Here is a 19792-nt window from a genome sequence, read left to right as displayed (position 1 = left end):
GTTGGTACATTATATCCTCATGAGTATTGCTATGTAGTTATATGAGAAGTTCCTTTTTACCAAGTAGGAAGAAGGCACAGTAGTTTATTACTCTAGTTTCTCAGGGTCTTCAGTAAATTTATACTGCCTTATTTTATCTGTGCCACCAGAGATATATGAAAAAACTGTAGGTTTATGCCTGAGATGAAGTAATAATCTTTTGACTGTATCAGGGCAATGGCAAGAACATTCAGTGAGAGATCACTGCTCTCTCTGTTCAGGGAACAAACTCAGGGAAATTCAATTGACAGTACTGAAGAGGGAATTCTTTCATTGTCAATATAAAATGGCTTTCGCTAATGAAGCCAAAAGAATCCCTTACATTTAATATCCACAACTTCTGAATATGTTGCCAACTCCTTCTATATGGTCCTGTACATGTTACCTTATTTTTAGTAGAGGTGAAGGGCACTCACTTTTTCAAATGCACCTGCATGCAAGTATTTAGAGTGCAGCTTTGCCCATGCTAAGAATGCATATAACATCTTGGCATTTAATGGCAAGGAATAGAGGAATAACAAGGGTAAGCTGCCAACCCTGCAAATCTAGGATGCCAATTTTTCAGGGGTCAGGCCACAAGCCGAGGATGCTAAAGATATGGAATCAGTGGCAGGGACCCAAATTAATCAGCAAAATAATCTCCTGAGAAAAAGAAAATATCTCCACATTCAGTATTAAAAATCACCAACATCTAAGAGTATGGGTTATGGCTAACACTTGAAGATAAGTCCTATGAGTACCTCCATAAAATAGGCATTTAATAAATATGTACAACTGAATCCAGAAATAAAAAATAAAATCCAATGAAGCAGCATAAAGACTTCTCAGCTCTTCTTATAAATACCTATCAAGAGTGTTCAGTGGTTCTTACAATACCTATCAGAGAGAAGCAAACAGCACGAGGTGGCTTGAACACTTAATCAAATGATAATCGAGTCAAAATTTAGGAGCCTTCAGTGATGGAGGTACATAAATACACAATGTTAATAACACTATCCTATAGAAGGAAATTTATAGAGTTCCTCTGAAAATGCCACATTAGTCTGGGAATAGAAAGTACAATGGTAAATAGTTAATCCTAATTGTGCAATTGTGGGACCTTTGAACACTTTTTTCCTTCCAAATTGAACATAAATGGATTCAATTTTCACTGAAAATTTAATACCTTATAGTAGTGCTGTCCAATCGAAATACAACGCAAGCCAAATACATAATCTTCAACTTTCCAGTAGTTAGAGTAAAAAACTAAAGAGGAGGGTGGCCGTGAAAATGGTAGAAAAAGGAGCTCTAAGAGCCCATCCCACAACACAAATACTAAAAAAAGAAAAGAACAAAAATTGCCAGGCAACTTTGTCAGAACTCTAGAAAACAGTCAAAGGTTTACAGTGATGAAGCAAATGCTAAATCAAAAGGCAACTTTAAAATGGTAGGAAAGCTTTGTGGCACTTTTACTTGCCAGTGGTCTAACCTCACTTTCCACCCCTGCCTCAGCAGTGGTCCTTTTTCTTTTAATAAAGAAATTTATTTATTTATTTATTTATTTTTTGGCTGTGTTGGGTCTTTGTCGCTGCACGTGGGCTTTCTCTAGTTGCGGTGAGCTGGGGCTACCCTTCAGTTCAGTGTGTGGGCTTCTCACTGCAGTGGCTTCTCCTGTTGCAGAGCACGGGGTCTAGGCGCACAGGCTTCAGTAATTGTGGCACGTGGGCTCAGTAGCTGTGGTACACAGGCTTAGCTGCTCTGCAGCATGTGGGATCTTCCTAGACCAAGGCTCAAACCCGTGTCCCCTGCATTGGCAGGCAGATTCTTAACCACTGCACCACCAGGGAAGTTCCATCAGCAATGGTCTTAAAGATGATAGTCTGCATTCTCAGTATGGGATCCTGGTCCCTGGTTCCAGAGAGAGCACAGCAGACCTTAGTCTCAAAGAATCCTGTCTGGAGCTATGTGAAGGACTGACACAAGGCTTTGCATTCTTCAAACACATCATTAAGACAAATGAATGACCAGCTGCTGCTGGAGGCAAAATATCACAATGAGGCCAACAACAGATGTACCAAAAGCCTGGGAGGAAAAGCTGGGGACACAGTTTTTCTAGGGAATTAAGAAGCCATACGCATACCCAGGGCAGAACACATGTTTAGAAAAGATCTGGGAAGATCCAAAGTTTTGATCTAGGCTCAGCACAAGCAGGAAGTAATGGGTAAGGCAGAGTTGTAAACGGCTTGGCTAAGCATTAGAGTGCCATGATACAGAGATAATCTGCAAAGATTGGGAGAGTTTTCCTTCCTCCCTCCCTCCCTCCCTCCCTCTCTCTTTTTTTAAACTCCTGGTGTTTTAAGAAAATCTTTGTGGATATACAAAAGATCACAGGCAACAGGAACAGAGACTTCAGAGACCACACATGGCAAAGAATAAAGACTTTACAAAAATAGTTTAGAAAAACAACCAAACAACCACAGCCCACAGCCAGCAACAAAACAAACCCTGAAAAATGGGAAGAATACAAGTTCCAGAGTTATCACATTGAAGTATTCAAACTGCTCAATTTTCAACAAAAATTTATGAAGTATGAAAAGAAACATGAAAGTATGGCCTATTCACAGATGAAGTTAATGGAAGCTATCCCTGATGAAGCAGAGATACTGGACTTACTACACAAACACTTTAAGTCAACTGTCTTAAATATACTCAAAAGAGGTAAAGGAAACCTGGAAAACAATGTATGAGCAAATAAAAAATATCAATAAAGAAACAGAAATTACAAAAAGGAGCCAATATTACTCAGCCATAAAAAGGAATGAAACTGGGTCATTTGTAGAGATGTGGATGGACCTAGAATACAGAGTGAAGGAAGTCAGAAAGAGAAAAACAAATATTGTATATTAACGCATATATGTGGAATCTAGAAAAATGGTACAGATGAACTGGTTTGCAAGGCAGAAATAGACACAGATGTAGAGAACAAACATATGGACACCAAGGGGGGAGAGTGGGGGGTGGTGGGGGTGTGATTAATTGGGAGGTTGGGATTGACATGTATACACTAATGTGTATAAAATGGATAACTAATAAGAACCTGCTATACAAAAAATAAAATTGAAAAAAAAAAAGTAGCCAAATAGAAATTTGGGAGCTGATAAGTACAGTACCTGAAATGAAAACTTCATTAAAAAGTTTCAACAGCAGATTTGAGCTAGCAGAAGAATCAGTGAGCTTAAAGATATATCAACTGAAATGACCCAATCTGAGGTGCAGAAAGAAAAATGAATGAGAAAAAATGAGCAGAGCCTAAGAAATCTGTGGGATGCTATCAAATGTACCAATTTATGTGTAATGGGGAGGCTCAGGAGAGAAGAGAAAGGGGCAGAAAGAATATCTGAAGTGGCCAGAAAACTTTCCAAATTTGATAAAGATATAATAAATCTACACATCCAAGAAGTCAAACTCCAAAATGGATAAACAAAGAGATAGAAACTCGAGTTGTTGAAAGACAAAGAATCTTGAAAGCAGTGAAAGAAAAGCTACTCGGCATATACAAAGGAATCTCAATAAGATTAACAGCCGATTTATAGCAAACAATGGAGGCCAGAGGCAGTGGGATGACATATTTAAGGTGCTGAACGAAAAAAAAATGTCAACCAATCTATACATAGCAGAAGCACCCTTCAAAAATGAAAGAGAAATTAAGACATTCTCAGATAATTAAAGGGCTGAGGGAGTTTGCCTCTATCCTTTGGGATGAAATGAAAGGACACTAGATAGTAACTCAAAACCATATGAAGAAATAAAGAACTCTGGTAAGGGTTATTACATAGGTAAATATAAAGCTATTATTATTGTATTTTTGGTTTTTAACTTCTCTTTTTGTCTACAGTAATTATAAATCTATATTAATGGGCCCATTAATTTATAAAGATGTAAACTGTGACAATAACAACATAAAAGGGAGTAGCGATGAACAGAATCAGAGCTTTTATAGGCTATTAAAGCTAAGCTAGTATCAATTTAAACTATATCAACTTATATACTGTCTATAAGACACTGACTTTACATCCAAAACTATAAACAGGTTGAAAATGAAAAGATGAGAACAGTATTCCATAAAACAAGAGAGCTGGGGTGAATATATTAATATTATTATAAGAAACAGAGGTCATTATACATTGATAAAAGGGTCAATTCATGAAGAAGATGTAAGACTTATAAACATATATGCACCAAATAGCAGAGTCCCAAACTATACGAAGTAAACACTGACAAAATGGAAGGGAGAAATAGACCTACAGTAATAGTTGGAGACTTTAATACCTACCATACTTTTAATAATGAATACATCATCTAATAAAAAAAGAATAAAGTACTGATATGCTGCAACATGGTACCTCACAAATATGCTAAATGGAAAAAAAAAAGCCATACACAAAAGGTCACAAACTGCATGATTTCATTTATATGAAATACCTACTATAGGCAAATCTATAGACAGAAAATAGATTGGTGGTTGCCAGGGGATTAGGGGAATGGTAAAGGAGAAAAACTGCTTAATGGATATGGGTTTGGTTGTTTTTTTTTTTTTTTTTTTTTTTTTTGGCTACACAGCTTACAGGATCTTAATTCCCTAACCAGGGACTGAACCAGGGCTCTCAGCAGTGAAAGCAGAGTCCTAACCACTGGACAGCCAGGGAATTCCCATGGGTTTGTGGTTTTTTTTAAGGTGATGAAAAGTTTTGGAACTACACAGAGATGGGGGTTGCACAGCAATATGAATGTACTAAATGTCTCTAAACTGTCCACTTTAAATGGTTAAATTTACATTGTATGTGAATTTCATCTCAATTTTTAAAAAGTGAAAGCAGGTGGAATTAATGTTAATAGTATACTTTAATCCATTATATCCAACATATTTAAATAGATAATACAAAATAATCAATGAGGTATTTTATATTTTTTTCATACTAAGTCTTTGAAATTTGGTGCACATTTTACAAATATAGCATATGTCAATTCTGATCAGTGCTCAATAGTCATATGTAGCTAACAGCTACCATACTGGCCAGGGAATGTTATTAAAAGATTACAAAAATAAGTTGTCAGGTGAGTATATATTGAAAGAAGACATTCTTAAAACCTGGAATACTTACTTTCTATCTTACAACACTTGTAGGTAATCTCCAGTACTTTCTCTTTTTTATAAATTGAAGTAGCCACCAAAGAAATAAATACATGCATAATCCTACCTTCAACCATATTTTCTCCCCTGGAATGGTCTTTACAGCTAGGTAAAAGACCATCACTTAACTCTCATCTTGTCCTTTAGAGACTATAAAGGCTTCTCTTTCTGGTGAATTCAATGTATTCATCACATATCTTTCAGGCAGTTATTACCCTTATGGTTCCTCTAACATTATCTTCTCTTATTTAACTTCCAATTCTCCAATTTATCACATCTTAAACTTCCCTGCCCACCTGTATGTAGTGCCTCGTATACAGAAAGAACTTAACATTCAACATTTTCCTGTTCCATCATAACTCTCTCCCTACTACAACTAATAAACAATATTTAATATGCAGGTAATGATGATACCAAAAGGATACCTGCAACATCCTTGTAGCAATTCAGGGGCTATTCTTTAGCTCCTTAATTGATAGTTCAGTTATGAGGGAATGAAACCCCATGCATATGAAATCATGAATGCGTGGAAACACTCCTAGCTTAAAAGCCCCACATTCCATACAAGAGTCAAAATATCTCGTAACAAACAATCCATGGACATAGCTCCTTGAACTCCTGGCAAGGGATATACCCAGGTAAACAAATACACCACGTTCAGGGCAGAGCAAAGCTCTGGCTTTCCACCAGGTATATATATTTAGTTCATTCACAATCCTCCCCATGCAGATGCCGTTTACCAATCAGCAATGTTGCCTACTAACACAACTGACATTCTATTTTCATCAGGATTCCAGACGACCAGAGCTTAACCCAAAGTCATTTTCCATAAAGGAGAATAGATTTGGTTAGGTCTTTATTATATAAAACAGAGCAACTGCTAAGTAGATGGGGGACACATTTACATACATACATAAGGAGGTGCTCGCTCAATGTAATTCAGTTTATTAATATCAACAATCAGAATATGGATATTACCTAATTATATGTAACTTATTAATTGTAATAATATTCTAAGATTAAAGTTTCTTATGTATGTATTTTTAATAATGAGTTGTAAATATGAAAACATTGCTGCTTTCAACAAGTAAAATTTCCTCCAACAATATCTCAACTAAAATGTCACTGACAGAGGCAGAAAAATATTCTAGTCACACCTTATTTAAAAAGTGGACTGTGCTATTTAGAAATAGCATCAGATATGTATCTGGAGTTGTGGGGACAGAGAGCAGGTGAGGAAGTTTATGAGAACTGCCAGCCAATTTGTGCTGGCAGAGTAGATTTTAAAAGTGGGAAGACAGGACATATGCTCCTCTGAATCAAGCCTTCTGAGAAGAAAGTCTGGCAGCTGCCAATTAACCAAAGGAAAAGGGATCCCTTTGCGGATCAAAACAAAGACATTCTCTTGATAACATTTCTCCAGTTAGACTAAAATAACTAAGATTCAATTTCAGAACTAGTTTTTTTTTCTTACAGTGAGATTTCTTTAACTCCTCAATTTTTCCATACCCAATTACATAGATGGTAAATTATAGAGCAAAGACTCAAACAAAGGTCTGAATAGAAAGCCTATGCTTTTTATCACTGTTACAACCAAGCAAATGCATGGTTGATATAACTCACTGATATTTTGGTATTCACGTTTATATGTATTCATTTACTCAAAAATAAAATTTTTAAATCTTTCTCCACAGTTCCAAGAAGCTGTTGGATTCCTGTAGAGTAAGTTAAAAAGTAATCTCTCTTGCACGTATACATGCACACACACACACACAAACACACACACACACCTGCCCGCATGTGGACATGACATACAAATGTCAATGTGGTAAATTTAGCAGGATCCTTGCTATTGAGTTGTTTGAAGTGTACTGACAAGGCTTCAAACTGAAAGGGTTTTCATTTTAAACAAAACTGACTTCATTTTAAAGTTGACTCTGGTTAAGGTTCCTTATTTATATCCCCTAACCCAATTAGTTCTAGGTATGCAAAATCCTTATAGTTGCAGCAGAGAATGCCTCTTCTCATAGTTCAAAAGTCGTGGAATTGAGTCTCATGTCTCTGATTTGTCTGCCCTGAACTAATCACACCCATGGAGGGTCAACCCACTCAAACCAAAAGGCCTAAAAGTGATGGAATGACTTCCCCCAAGAAAAATACCTTTCCTTGGTACTTTTTACTTGGACCTTTTAACAGAAGAATAATCAAGGTATACTTGGCATACTAAAACAATAGATGACCATTACAATATTGAAGAAGGTAACATGGGCTTGAATTCAAGATAAGGTAAAAAATTAATCAAAATGGGCTACACATCATGAAAGAGGACATTACAAGTATGCAATGAAAGTTATTCTTGCTTGAGTTGGAAGATTACTGAAGACAACAAAAATGAATTACACTAAATAGGAATCCTACTGGTGAAGGCCTTGCATATTCAAAAGGGAACTATTCTAAGCTTCTGTGTAGGGAGGATGTAATTAAATTGATATCTAAGAGTAATTATATTGAAAAATAGGATCAGGAAACCTTGGAATATTCAGGAAGCAGAGCGAGAAAGGCAGCTAGGAAGATGTTATTTTGAATCCAAATGTTATTTCAATAATGAAACCTGGGAAAGCAGCCATATCTTTACAGATAGAATTCAAGGTAGAATCCTCAATCTATTCTTTTAAACAAACTCACAAACAGAACAAATATTATGAAAATAAGGAGAGGATACAAAAAATACAGTAGTCAAAGATAACCTCCAATACCGTAAGCTTGTAAAGATTCAGTCCAGTGGTAGTACACAGAGTGTAAATGATGCAGAAAAGAATCTGTCGTTATCTAGAATAAGAGTTGTCATAGACTGGTAAGAACACTCAAAGGAATTAACTAAAAAGCCATGGGGAGCATAAGTAATTCAACAGTCCCTAGCACAGAATAGATATTTGATAAAAAATCAGGTATATGGATGAATGGATAGGATGTCTTTTACAAGCCAAATATCATATTAAACAGAAAGTATCCAAAGATGAATAAGACACCGTCCCTGTTCTCAAAGAAATTACAATACAACTAACTTGAATAAGTAATAAGGGCAATAATTTTTTTAAATTACCATTAATTCTGGTAATGGAAGCTTCAAAAATGAAACAGAAGCCTATAAAAAAAAGAAAAGTAGAATATACTGAGACTGAGCTTTGGGAGAAATACTCCTTTTTTTAAGGAGGAAGAGAGGTGCCAGTGATAGGGGTCAGAGTGCTTAAGATCGGTGGGAAAATTTGAGGAATACAGTGTAATGAAAACCAAGACAATGGTTTGTCTTAAAATGCAAAACAGAAGCCTAGTCTATTAGAAACATGATTTGAAAGCAAAAGTACTAATGGATTGATACAATAAATGCAGAACACTCATTTCTCCAGCAATAGAGAATAAAGTAATAATTCAGATTCTGTTAGTATCTTTTTGTTAAACAAATCATTTTAAGTAAGACTGTCTGTTAGAAAGGAATTAATAGCTATAAATCAATGTTTGAATTTTCTATCTCTTCTCATTTCACAGAAGACTCAGATTCAGCCTATAAAGATACCTCTAATAGTATCTTAGGTCTTAACGCAAAGGCCAAAAACAAACATAAATGAACAATAATGGTAAAGTGCTTATAATACTTGTAGTGGTGGGGACTGTGGCCATCTAAAGGGAATATGTAACACTCCATTCTAGCAGCTGCCTTGCAGGAATGCAAGCTCAGTATTACGAGAATGTTTTGATCTTTTTAGACAACCTGGAAATTCTGCCTATATGAAGTCCCCTGACTTCTTAAATACTGGCTCATTTATATGTGGACTGGTTTCACCAGCAGTTTTCATCTTCTGTTTTTGTTTTTTTTTTTTTTTTTTTTTTTGCGGTACGAGGGCCTCTCACCGTCGCGGCCTCTCCCGCTGCGGACGCGCAGGCTCAGCGGCCACGGCTCACGGGCCCAGCCGCTCCGCGGCACGTGGGATCTTCCCGGACCGGGGCACGAACCCGCATCCCCTGCACCGGCAGGCGGACTCTCAACCACTGCGCCACCAGGGAAGCCCCCATCTTCTGTTTTGAATCAATAATGAACCTTTAGTTCAACCGAAATAAAAATTGTTTTTATCCACTTTAACAACTGCATTCATCTCTCTTTCTAACTAAAACACTATGCAATAAACATAGCATTTGGCATCTCCTACACAATGCAAGAAATAAGAAACAGCAATTAACCGATTGGTACTTTATCCTTAATTCCCTAAACTAAATACATTTTTTCATTTCAAAGTGCTGAATACACTTTGCTTTTAAACACGAAACACAAAACATGTAAAATCCCAACAAATTCATTTAATAATGACCACATGAGTGACCAGGAATCATGGCCAAACTTGCTCCAGATAAAAATTCCACTGGTTCAGAGGTTCCTAAACTCATGTCCAAGGGTTGGCTCATTCTGTGAGTATTATCTGGAGAACTTTAAAAAAACACAAGCTGCCAAGGTCTACTGGTCTACTCCCTTGATTCCTAAAGGATGAGGCTTAGGAAAGCTGTATTTTAAATTTCTTAAAGAGTCCTGATGTGTAGCTGTATTTAGGAATAACTACTTATTCAGAATATTAATAAACTATAAAATTAATCTTAATTTTGAATACATTAGAACTGAAAATCTGTCACTATAAATTCTACTTAGAATAATTTATTTCCTATCACTTCAGGCAATATAGTCAGACAGGTTACTCTAGTATTAGGCCTTAATCTTAAAAATTAAAGTTCCAAAGGAGAGCAATAACTCAAGAATTCAACAGTCAGAACTAAAATACCGAGTTAAAATATCTTGGCAGGGCTTCCCTGGTGGGGCATTGGTTGAGAGTCCGCCTGCCGATGCAGGGGATGCAGGTTCGTGCCCCGGTCCAGGAAGATCCCACATGCCACAGAGCAGCTGGGCCTATGAGCCATGGCCGCTGAGCCTGAGCGTCCAGAGCCTGTACTCCGCAACTGGAGAGGCCACAACAGTGAGAGGCCCGCGTACCACAAAAAAAAAAAAAAAAAAAAAATCTTGGCAATCTAAAGTCCTTTAATAGCTCCTTAGCATGACTTACAAAACAACACCTCTCTGACTACCTCTCTCCAACCATAACAACATTCTTTCCATGCTTTAAACAGTCTCCCTCTACCCCAGGTCCTCTGCACTTGCTTGGAGGCTCCCTTGAGATATTCTATTGGCTTCCTCCTTAAGCACTAGATAACATGAATCCTCCTCAAATTAGATTCACCCAATCTAAACTAGACCCAACATCCAGCTTCCCTCCACCCTTATTTATTACACTTTATTTCTTTTCCTGGTTTTCTTTTCCTCATAATGCTTATGACTATCTGAAATTATCTTATTTACTTCTTTCTTTTTTTAAAAGATTTTTTTTTCACGTGGACCATTTTTAAAGTCTTTATTGAATTTGTTACATATTGCTTCTGTTTTATGTTTTGGTTTTTTGGCTCCGAGAGATGTGTAATCTTAGCTCCCCGATCAGGGATCAAACCCAAACCCCCTGCATTGGAAGACAAAGTTTTAATCACTGGACTGCCAGGGAAGTCCCTTATTTACTTATTTCTTTAGGTATTTATTTTCTGTCTCCTATTAATAGGACTTATGTTCCATGTGAGCAGGGACACTGTTTTCCTTGTTCACTAGAATGTTATCTGAGATATAGTAAGTGCTCAATATTTATGTAATTGTTGAATAAATGAACAGAAAAACATACAAAACCCCCCAATTTTACTTCTAACTTAAATGTGCATATTGATAAACCTCTATGAAGACAATAAAATGTTTTATACAATTTTTAGTACTAAGCAAGATTAAAATAGGAAATTTCCCCTAGCTCCCTCTACCTTCCTCCTCTGAGCTCCCTTCCTCCAGAAAGGTACATTCCCCTGTACCCTTGTGGTCAAGTAATTTTGACTTGGGGCAGGTAAGCCTAAGAGCCTCCGAAATCAACTCTAATGACACTAGAGTTGCAAGCAAGTACATTCTTACAATCCTAGCAAAACCCAAAAGATATAAAATTTGTCTCAACTATGTGTCATTCCGGGAAGACTATCTCAGATCTCAGAGTGATTTGTCTACCCAGGAAATAAGTGCACTCTGGATCCGATGAGAGCTGAAGGATGAACAGAGGTAAATTAGAAAGAAGGGGAACAGTGAAGGAAGGGATAGAGTAGTTCTGATAGAAGACTACTTTATGCAAAGGGCACTTTTTTCTTCAAGGAGTTCACTATTCAACTGCATTATTAAATAGCATGATAGACAATATAAATAGCAACATAATAATGTGCACTATAAATAAAAATACATAGAAACAGAGCAGGAGCAGAGTTTTAAATATAAATTTGATAAATTTAATAAAGTAGGATGATACTATTTTTACATAGTTTGCAGCCCAAGATTCAAATGCTGAAAAGGGAACTAATCTGGATGAAGAAACACTGTTTCAGAAAAACTTTACTATCTTGAATGATGTTTTAAAAAATTTTTTTAATTCAACATTAATTCTTGAAAGTATTCTTGGTAAAGAAATATTAGAAAAATACTTCCCTAACATGGTAAAAGCTATTAAAAACTCAATGATTATTACATACCTCTAAGTGAAACACCTGAGATGCTTCTATTATAGCCAGTTATAGGACATTACTGAGGAAGTTAAAATATTAATATTGCAGTTATATGATTAAAGAGTGAGGAAGGAAAAGAGAAAGGAAATAACAAATATTGATTTAAAAATTATCCTTATTTGTAAATTTGTAGATTATATGATTGCTTATCTAAAAAAACACAAGCAGGGACTTCCCTGGTGGTCCAGTGGTAAAGAATCCACCTTCCAGTGCAGGGGACGTGGGTTCGATCCCTGGTTGGGGAACTAAGAACCCACATGATGCGGGGCAACTAAGCCCACGCACCACAACTAGAGAGCCTGCGTGCCGCAAACTACAGAGCCCACATGCCACAGGTAAAGAGAAGCCTGAGTGCCACAACTACAGAGAAGCCAGCACACCACAACAAAGAGCTCGCATGCCACAATGAAAGATCCCGCATGCCACAATGAAGATCTCACATGTCACAAATAAGACCCAACACAGCCCACCCCCCGCAAAAAAAAAAGCAAATTTATTAGAAAAATAAGGAAGACTTTCTGTTTCCAGACCAGCCCATAAGAAGGTTGGAAGCCACCAATCTATGCTAACAACAAGTAAAAAGCTGAACAAACTTAAAAATCAACAACAGTTCTTAGATCCATAAGAGAAGTGAGGTCACAGGGCAAACCGCTGCCCCCAAACTTGGAAAGCCAGGCAGATGAATACAGAGAATGACAATTTATTGGAAAAGAAACGCAAGAGCAGAGAGCTCTTTGGGAAACAGTGCTGGGGTAGGGGAACCTGAGGTATAATTGATGAATTGCTGGAGGCTCAGTGTGGACAATTCTGAGATTAAAAACTCCAAGGGGACCCAGTCATCGAAATGCCCCCCACTTTTGTGAGTTTTACCTCTTGGCACTCTACTAAGCCCCCACAGTGAATATCAGAGAAAAATCCCCTCATATTTCCAGAAGGGGGAAAAGAAACATTTTGAAATACATGGAGCACGCTGTTCTTAACAAAGTTTGCCCTCGGGCGAAATTATTTAACCAGAGTCTGACCTCCTAAAGTTGTATCAGAACCTAACTCACCTAAGGGAAGGTAAATAAATACCCAGCTACAGCCCACTCTAGCCATCTTGTCCCACCTAAGAGGGGTGAGGGAAAAACAACGAAGTATTTGAGAAGTTCACAGTCCAGAGACATAGGATCACAAAAGACTAAGTTCTGGAGACCGAATGAATGTTCAGCAATGTTATTGTAATTAACAATACTGTATTATATACTTGAAGTTTGCTAACAGGGTACATCTTAACTGTTTTTACCACCAAAAAGAAAAAAGAAAGAAAAATTAAAAAGATAACTATATGCTGTGATAAATATGTTAATTACACTGACTGTGATTATTTCATAATATATATGAATATCAAAACACCAAACTGTACATCAAGTTTTATTTGTCAATTATAACTCATTAAAGCTGGAGGAAAAGAAGACCTAATAATAGAACTATAAAACACTTCCCTACCCCCCCCACATTTTACCACCACATTATTAAAGGCCTATTTACAGCAGTTCCTTTCAGCCAATACATCATGTCTGGCTATCAAGAAAAAATTACAAGGCATACTAAAGGTAACAAACACAACTTAAAGAGACAGAGCATCAGAACCAGACTCAGATATGACAGAGATGTTGGCATCATCAAACCAAGAATTTAAAATAACTATGATTAATACTCTACACCACCAAAAATAATCCCTAATGTAAACTATGGACTCTGAGTAATAATGATGTATCAACATAGATTCATCAATTGTAACAAATGTACCATTGTAATGGGGGATGTTGACAATGGTAGCAGATAGGCATGTGTTTACACAGGCAGTATGTGGGAAATTTGTACCTTCCACTCAATTTTGCTGTGAACCTAAAACTTCTCTAAACAAAAATAAAGTCTGTTAAAAAAAAAAAGTGCAGTGTAGCAGTTGGATATAAGAAATAATTTTAAAATTAACTGGCTTTCTTATTTACCAGTGAATTAAGAAATTACAATAGGGCTTCCCTGGTGGCACAGTGGTTGAGAGTCCGCCTGCCAATGCAGGGGACACGGGTTCGTGCCCCGGTCCGGGAAGATCCCACATGCCGCGGAGCGGCTGGGCCCGTGAGCCAAGGCTGCTGAGCCTGCGCGTCCGGAGCCTGTGCTCCGCAACGGAAGAAGCCACAACAGTGAGAGGCCCGCATACTGCACACACCAAAAAAAAAAAAAAAAAAGAAACAAATTACAATACAAAAAGAGCCAACCTACAATAAAAAAATATATAAAATTACTAAACTAAAATGTATAGGATCAATATAAAGAAATCTATAAAACTTTAATGAAGAGTATAAAGGACCTGAATGAATAAAAGGACTTTTTATTGTATGTTTTCTAAAGATGATAATTCTATCTAAATTCTGTTTATTTGTTGGAAATTCAGTTTAAAATATCAGTGGACTTTTTTGGGGAAAAAGAAGGTAACCAAAAAAAAAGTGTCTAAGTATATTTAGAAGCCAAGAACATTTGAGTGATCTTTTAAAAACATAAGTCAGGTCACATGACTCTTGCTCAAAACCCTGCAAGAGCTACATATTTCATTCATGGTAAGAGGCTAAGCCCTAAGACTCAGTTTTAGAGAAATAAAAAGATAAAATGTGAATAATACACCTTAATAAAAAAACCTGGAAAACTTCACAACATGATGTCATCATGGCTATCCCTTAGCAGCAGAGTCAGAGGTTACCTTTATTCTCTTCTTTTATAATCACAAAAACAATAAAAGTACCAAAATGAAACAAAGCAATCCAAGGTCTAATAATAAACATTTAATAGCAAACATTTACGTAGCTCTTACCATATGCCTAATCTATTTGGGACTTATCTTTAATCCTGATGATAACCCTGCAAACTGTTATTCTATATTACAGATAAGGAAACTAAAGTTTCAAGAGGTTAAATAACTTATGTCACTTGCAAGTGACTGAGCAAGGATTTAAAACCCATGCTGGGGCTTCCCTGTTGGCGCAGTGGTTGAGAGTCCGTCTGCCGATGCAGGGGACACGGGTTCGTGCCCCGGTCCGGGAAAATCCCACATGCTGTGGAGCGGCTGGGCCCGTGAGACATGGCCACTGAGCCTGTGCGTTCGGAGCCTGTGCTACGCAACGGGAGAGGGCACAACAGTGAGAGGCCCGCGTACCAAAAACAAAAACAAAAAAAAACCCATGCTGTTCTAGTTCTGCTCCACAACTTATAGCTGTGACTAGAAAGTAAAAAAAAAAAAAAGTCGCTCTTTATCCCCAGCTTCATTTATGTAAAAGTAAGAATAGTATTTGGAATATTGTTTATCAATTATATTTTCCATTTTTCTACAATTTTATAAGTCTAAATATAAGGTCAGAGCATCTACTTAAAAAAATGATTCCACAATCATGACTCCCCCCACTTCTGCAGAGAAACAAGTCTCAAATCTGTAATCCTAATTTCACAAAGTAAACATGTCCACCCTGACAACATACCCTTTATATAAAGCCCAATACCACTCCATCCCCTGACCCCAAAAATGTTCAGCAACCTAGTATACCTCATGGAAATCCACCAAAACTTAGGAGATGCTTTTCAATCATGAGCAACATTGGATTTAAATCAGCATTGTGGTTCTCATACACAGTAGTTTAAAAAACAAAACAAAAACAGCATGCCAGTAAGGCTCCTACTAACCTACAAGCCACAGTTCTCATGTGAAATTAAAAACAGGGAATGGTAAAATAAAACAACCATTGCCAAACTTTACTCATCAAGTTAAACAACCATCACCAAATTTTAATCATCAAATTATTATCTATAAACTTTCATTTTAAAATCTGTAATGAGTAAAAGATTATAGTTGAGATATAGAGAATATATTTCTCATTAGTATTAGGAAATAGGAATAGATAAGAATTTTCAAGTGTTTCTAATATCCAAAAACTCAAACCAGTCTAATACCACTTATCTATCTAGGTCAGCAGCTTTTATATCAGACACAGCTGGAATGAATCAAACATACCATCCATGGTTTCTTGAGCAGAATAAGGAATGCTTAATGAACATATAGTAAAATCACACCTATTTCCAAAAAGATGTATACATGGGAACATGTATGATTTCAGTAATGGTGGCGAAAGCATCAAGGAGTGAAAGCTTTATCATTCCACAGATAAAATTCATATAGATATTCCACAGACACATTTAAAACAGCCACAAAAACATACTTTCTTTGCTCTATAAGAGCTCATAGCATCTACTAAAGAGGAAGGTATGCTGAAATGGGTAGGAACTTTACATTTAAAATTTTCAGGAACTTCCTATAAGTGAACATGAATTGAATATGTGTGCTTTCCTTTAAACCAAAAGATTAACAGATGATTTTTTCTTCATCCATACATCTCAAACTGTGAGGTACTTCTCCAAAGGTATGCATTTTATTTTTATACAGAAAAATGTGCATTTTTCAGAAGGTGGAAACTTCAAATCAGAGTGGTGTACTAAGTGTATAAAAATTTAAAAGCATAGAACTTAAGCAGTTATAAGGAACCTGAAAGACATAGACTAATACAACACACAACACAGGTTAAAGAAAAGATCCATTTTGAAAAGATCCACACTGATGATCGTAATTCTTTTTAACTCAGTTTGAAAATAACAAGTTGAGAAACTCCCACTTCATGAGACAGTCCATTCCATTATTAGCCAATTCACATCATTAGCAAGTTGTCTTTTTCATAAAACAAAAATTTACATTCCCACCCTTTAACCTCCATCTGGTTTTATTCTCAGGAATAAGAAAATCCAAGTTTACTCCAAATATTTTATGAGGTTTTTAATTATCTGGAGATAACTAACATTTTTTGCTGATCAACTCTTCCCAAGCTCAACATGACAAGTTCCTATGACTTCCTCATCTAACCTAGTTTCGAAATATCTCATCATACTGGTAGATTATGAATTTGTCACAATGGCTATGTGTGTGGGGGAAAAGAATAAATAACTTTTTAGATATGGATGTTAGGTGATGGGCTAAGCTCATTCACCAGGCAAAGCAGTTCACTGCTTTCTCCTTTAATGTGCCATCCATTTTAAAGCCACATTCCTGAATGATGGTCAAGAGTTCACATTCTAAGTAGTCCTTTTAGTTGTAAGAGATGCTAAATAATTTGCACTTACTCCTTCTCCTTTGGTTTTGCAAACAGTTGGTTTTGCTTACAAAAGAAAATGTAGTTTGCTGGTCCACATACAGACTCATTAACTTCCTGAATACAGTGCCCAACCAAATGTCCTAAAAAACTGAGGCTAAAATATCACATTTTTCATCTCATCTGTTTTTAGATAAAATAGATTTAGTAGCCTAACTCAATTATAATTACCATCACAAAAACAATAATGGATTTTTAAAAAAATCTGGGACAGGGCTTCCCTGGTGGCGCAGTGGTTGAGAGTCCGCCTGCAGATGCAGGGGACACGGGTTCATGCCCCGGTCCGGGAAGATCCCACATGCCGCGGAGTGGCTGGGCCCGTGAGCCATGGTCACTGAGCCTGTGCGTCCGGAGCCTGTGCTCCGCAGAGGGAGAGGCCACAACAGTGAGAGGCCCGCGCGTACCGCAAAAAAAAAAAAAAAAAAAAAACCTGGGACAAAGACAGTTGATTAACAGTGATTAACTTTGGATGATAAGAAGCTACATGACCAGTTACCTTCTTTGCATCTTTTACTTATCTAAAAATTAAATAAACAAATCACCCAGAAGCTAAATAAACTATTTCTTGCCAAGATTCGGCTGACAAGCATGAGGATCTGAACTGTGCTTTCAGAGATGCTTTTTCATTTACCTGTTGTTCCTATTAATGAAGGGATTCTGATTAAAATCCCTTTAAAATCCCTTTAAAAAGGCAAATCAGATATTTCTCTTCCAACTTACATTAGCTATATTTTAGGCATTATTGTTTATTAGTGGTATCAATGATTCCTAAAAATAAAGAAGAGGATGACATCCCTAAATAAATTATTTCCCTTAACAGATACTGGGAAAAAAATCTACAGTGGAAAAAACAAAGAATTAACAGTCAAAAATCAAACTTTCCACGGAGACTGATACAATGCAACTGTAACAATTTGGGCAAATTATTTTATCATTCCAGGCCTTAATACCCTCATCCAAAAACCTTAAAGAGACAAGATGCTATTTAATCGAAATCCTTTCTCATTCTAAATCTTTTCATTCCATGAATTATCCAAGACTTGTAAAATGATCCCAGGTAGTGCATCATAAATATTTGTCAATTAATACTCAGTATTTATTCTACAGTATGAACTTTTAAAGTTTCTTGGCAAAGAATTAGTTACTTCTACTACTACTACTCTTAATAGCAGCTAACACTTCAGTACTTGCTACTTGCTATTTACACAGTTCAATGTTTTACATGGATTACATTTAATCCTCACAATAATCTTCCAAAACATATAATTATTATTCTCATTTTACAGACATGATGTACAAAAGTCCAAATCACAAAACCGGTAAGTGACAGACTGGGCTTCCAACCTTGGCAGAATGAACTCAAAATCCCCCATGGAGGTATACAGAATAAACTTGTTCATCAAACCCTCAACATGACAACTAACAGATACTCTGAAAGCGTGAAAACATATATAACAGAAACAGTACTTCACATAGTAGGCAGGATAAAACTTGGATTTAAAACCACTTTGTGATATTTATTAAACTTTATGATCTTAGGCAAATCACTTAAGTCTCTTTGCTCACATGGAATATGGGAAAAATAGTATCGACTCAAGAAGCTACTCTAAGAATTAAAAGCAACAACATAAAGTGCTTACGTAAGTGTGCTTAGCAAACAGATATCATATATGGTTGCATAATATTACTAAATTAAGTGGCAATGTATTAAAAGGAGGCAAATATTATATATTAATCTAAATACTATATATTCATTTAGCATAATTTATATATCATATATAAATCTCTAAGCCATTTGGATTCATGGATAATGAATCAACTCATTTTTCTTCAGCTAAGACAGCAAAAGAGATGATTTATTGTACACGTTACATTCTCAGCCACAACTGAGAACACTAGTCCAGAATATCACAGGTCCAGGGCAAAGGACCAAAGGGGACCATTTTGATACGAGCAAGGTGGGTCTCTCGAAGGTGGTTGAGGCGATCGTAATGGCCATGGATGTTCCAGATTCATTGAGACAACTTCTAGACAGGAGGCAGGCAGTCTAACAATTTGTACCAGTTTGCCTGGCCCCTGGCTGCCCTTTGTTTCTGCTCTCGTGGCCTCCACGGGTACGAGTTTACTTGGACCTCTGCCTCACCTTTCTTCTTGTGCGCTTCAGCCTGCACATGCGTTTCTTCCTCCACTTTGCTCTCATGGGGCAGAGGTTTCTCAGAAGATGGCACTAAGGCCAAGAGCCATGGATAATGAATCAATTTACAACAGCCATACCACCTACCTCAACCCCTTAACTACTGAGGGGGAAAAAAAATGCCACATAGTAAACAAACAAAAAAACATTCTCAGTACAACGTCTTCCCAAAACATATACTCAAATACTACCAATGTCTAGCATACTGCCTTAACCATAGCAAGAATATTTTTGGGACTGTAATGACTATTTCCTGTTTTGAAACAGCTATACCTATTATGTTTAATAATTTTCTTGAATATTATGAACTAAAGTGTGCCCTGTCCGTGCCACGAAAGACAAATAACAGAATTAACAGAAAAGACAAGTGTAAGGAAGGAATTACAGTGATACAGGAGAGTAAGTAGAAAGAACCCGGACTTTGGACAGAGAAGGCCTGAGTTTATGTCCCAACTGTATCACTTTTACCTGGCTGTTATGAAC

General features: G+C 36.7%; 1 protein-coding gene across 1 annotated transcript in view; it reads right to left on the bottom strand.

The window, feature by feature from the left end:
* SPRED1 (sprouty related EVH1 domain containing 1) overlaps positions 1-19792 on the bottom strand; it is a 122291-nt gene that overhangs the window by 80734 nt on the left and 21765 nt on the right. The gene's annotated exons all lie outside the window — the stretch shown is intronic.

Source organism: Kogia breviceps, chromosome 3 (genome assembly GCF_026419965.1).
Source record: "Kogia breviceps isolate mKogBre1 chromosome 3, mKogBre1 haplotype 1, whole genome shotgun sequence".
Classification (NCBI taxonomy): Eukaryota; Metazoa; Chordata; class Mammalia; order Artiodactyla; family Physeteridae; genus Kogia; species Kogia breviceps.
The sequence above is the reverse complement of the archived record's forward strand: the minus strand, read 5'-3'. Positions and strand labels throughout refer to the sequence as shown.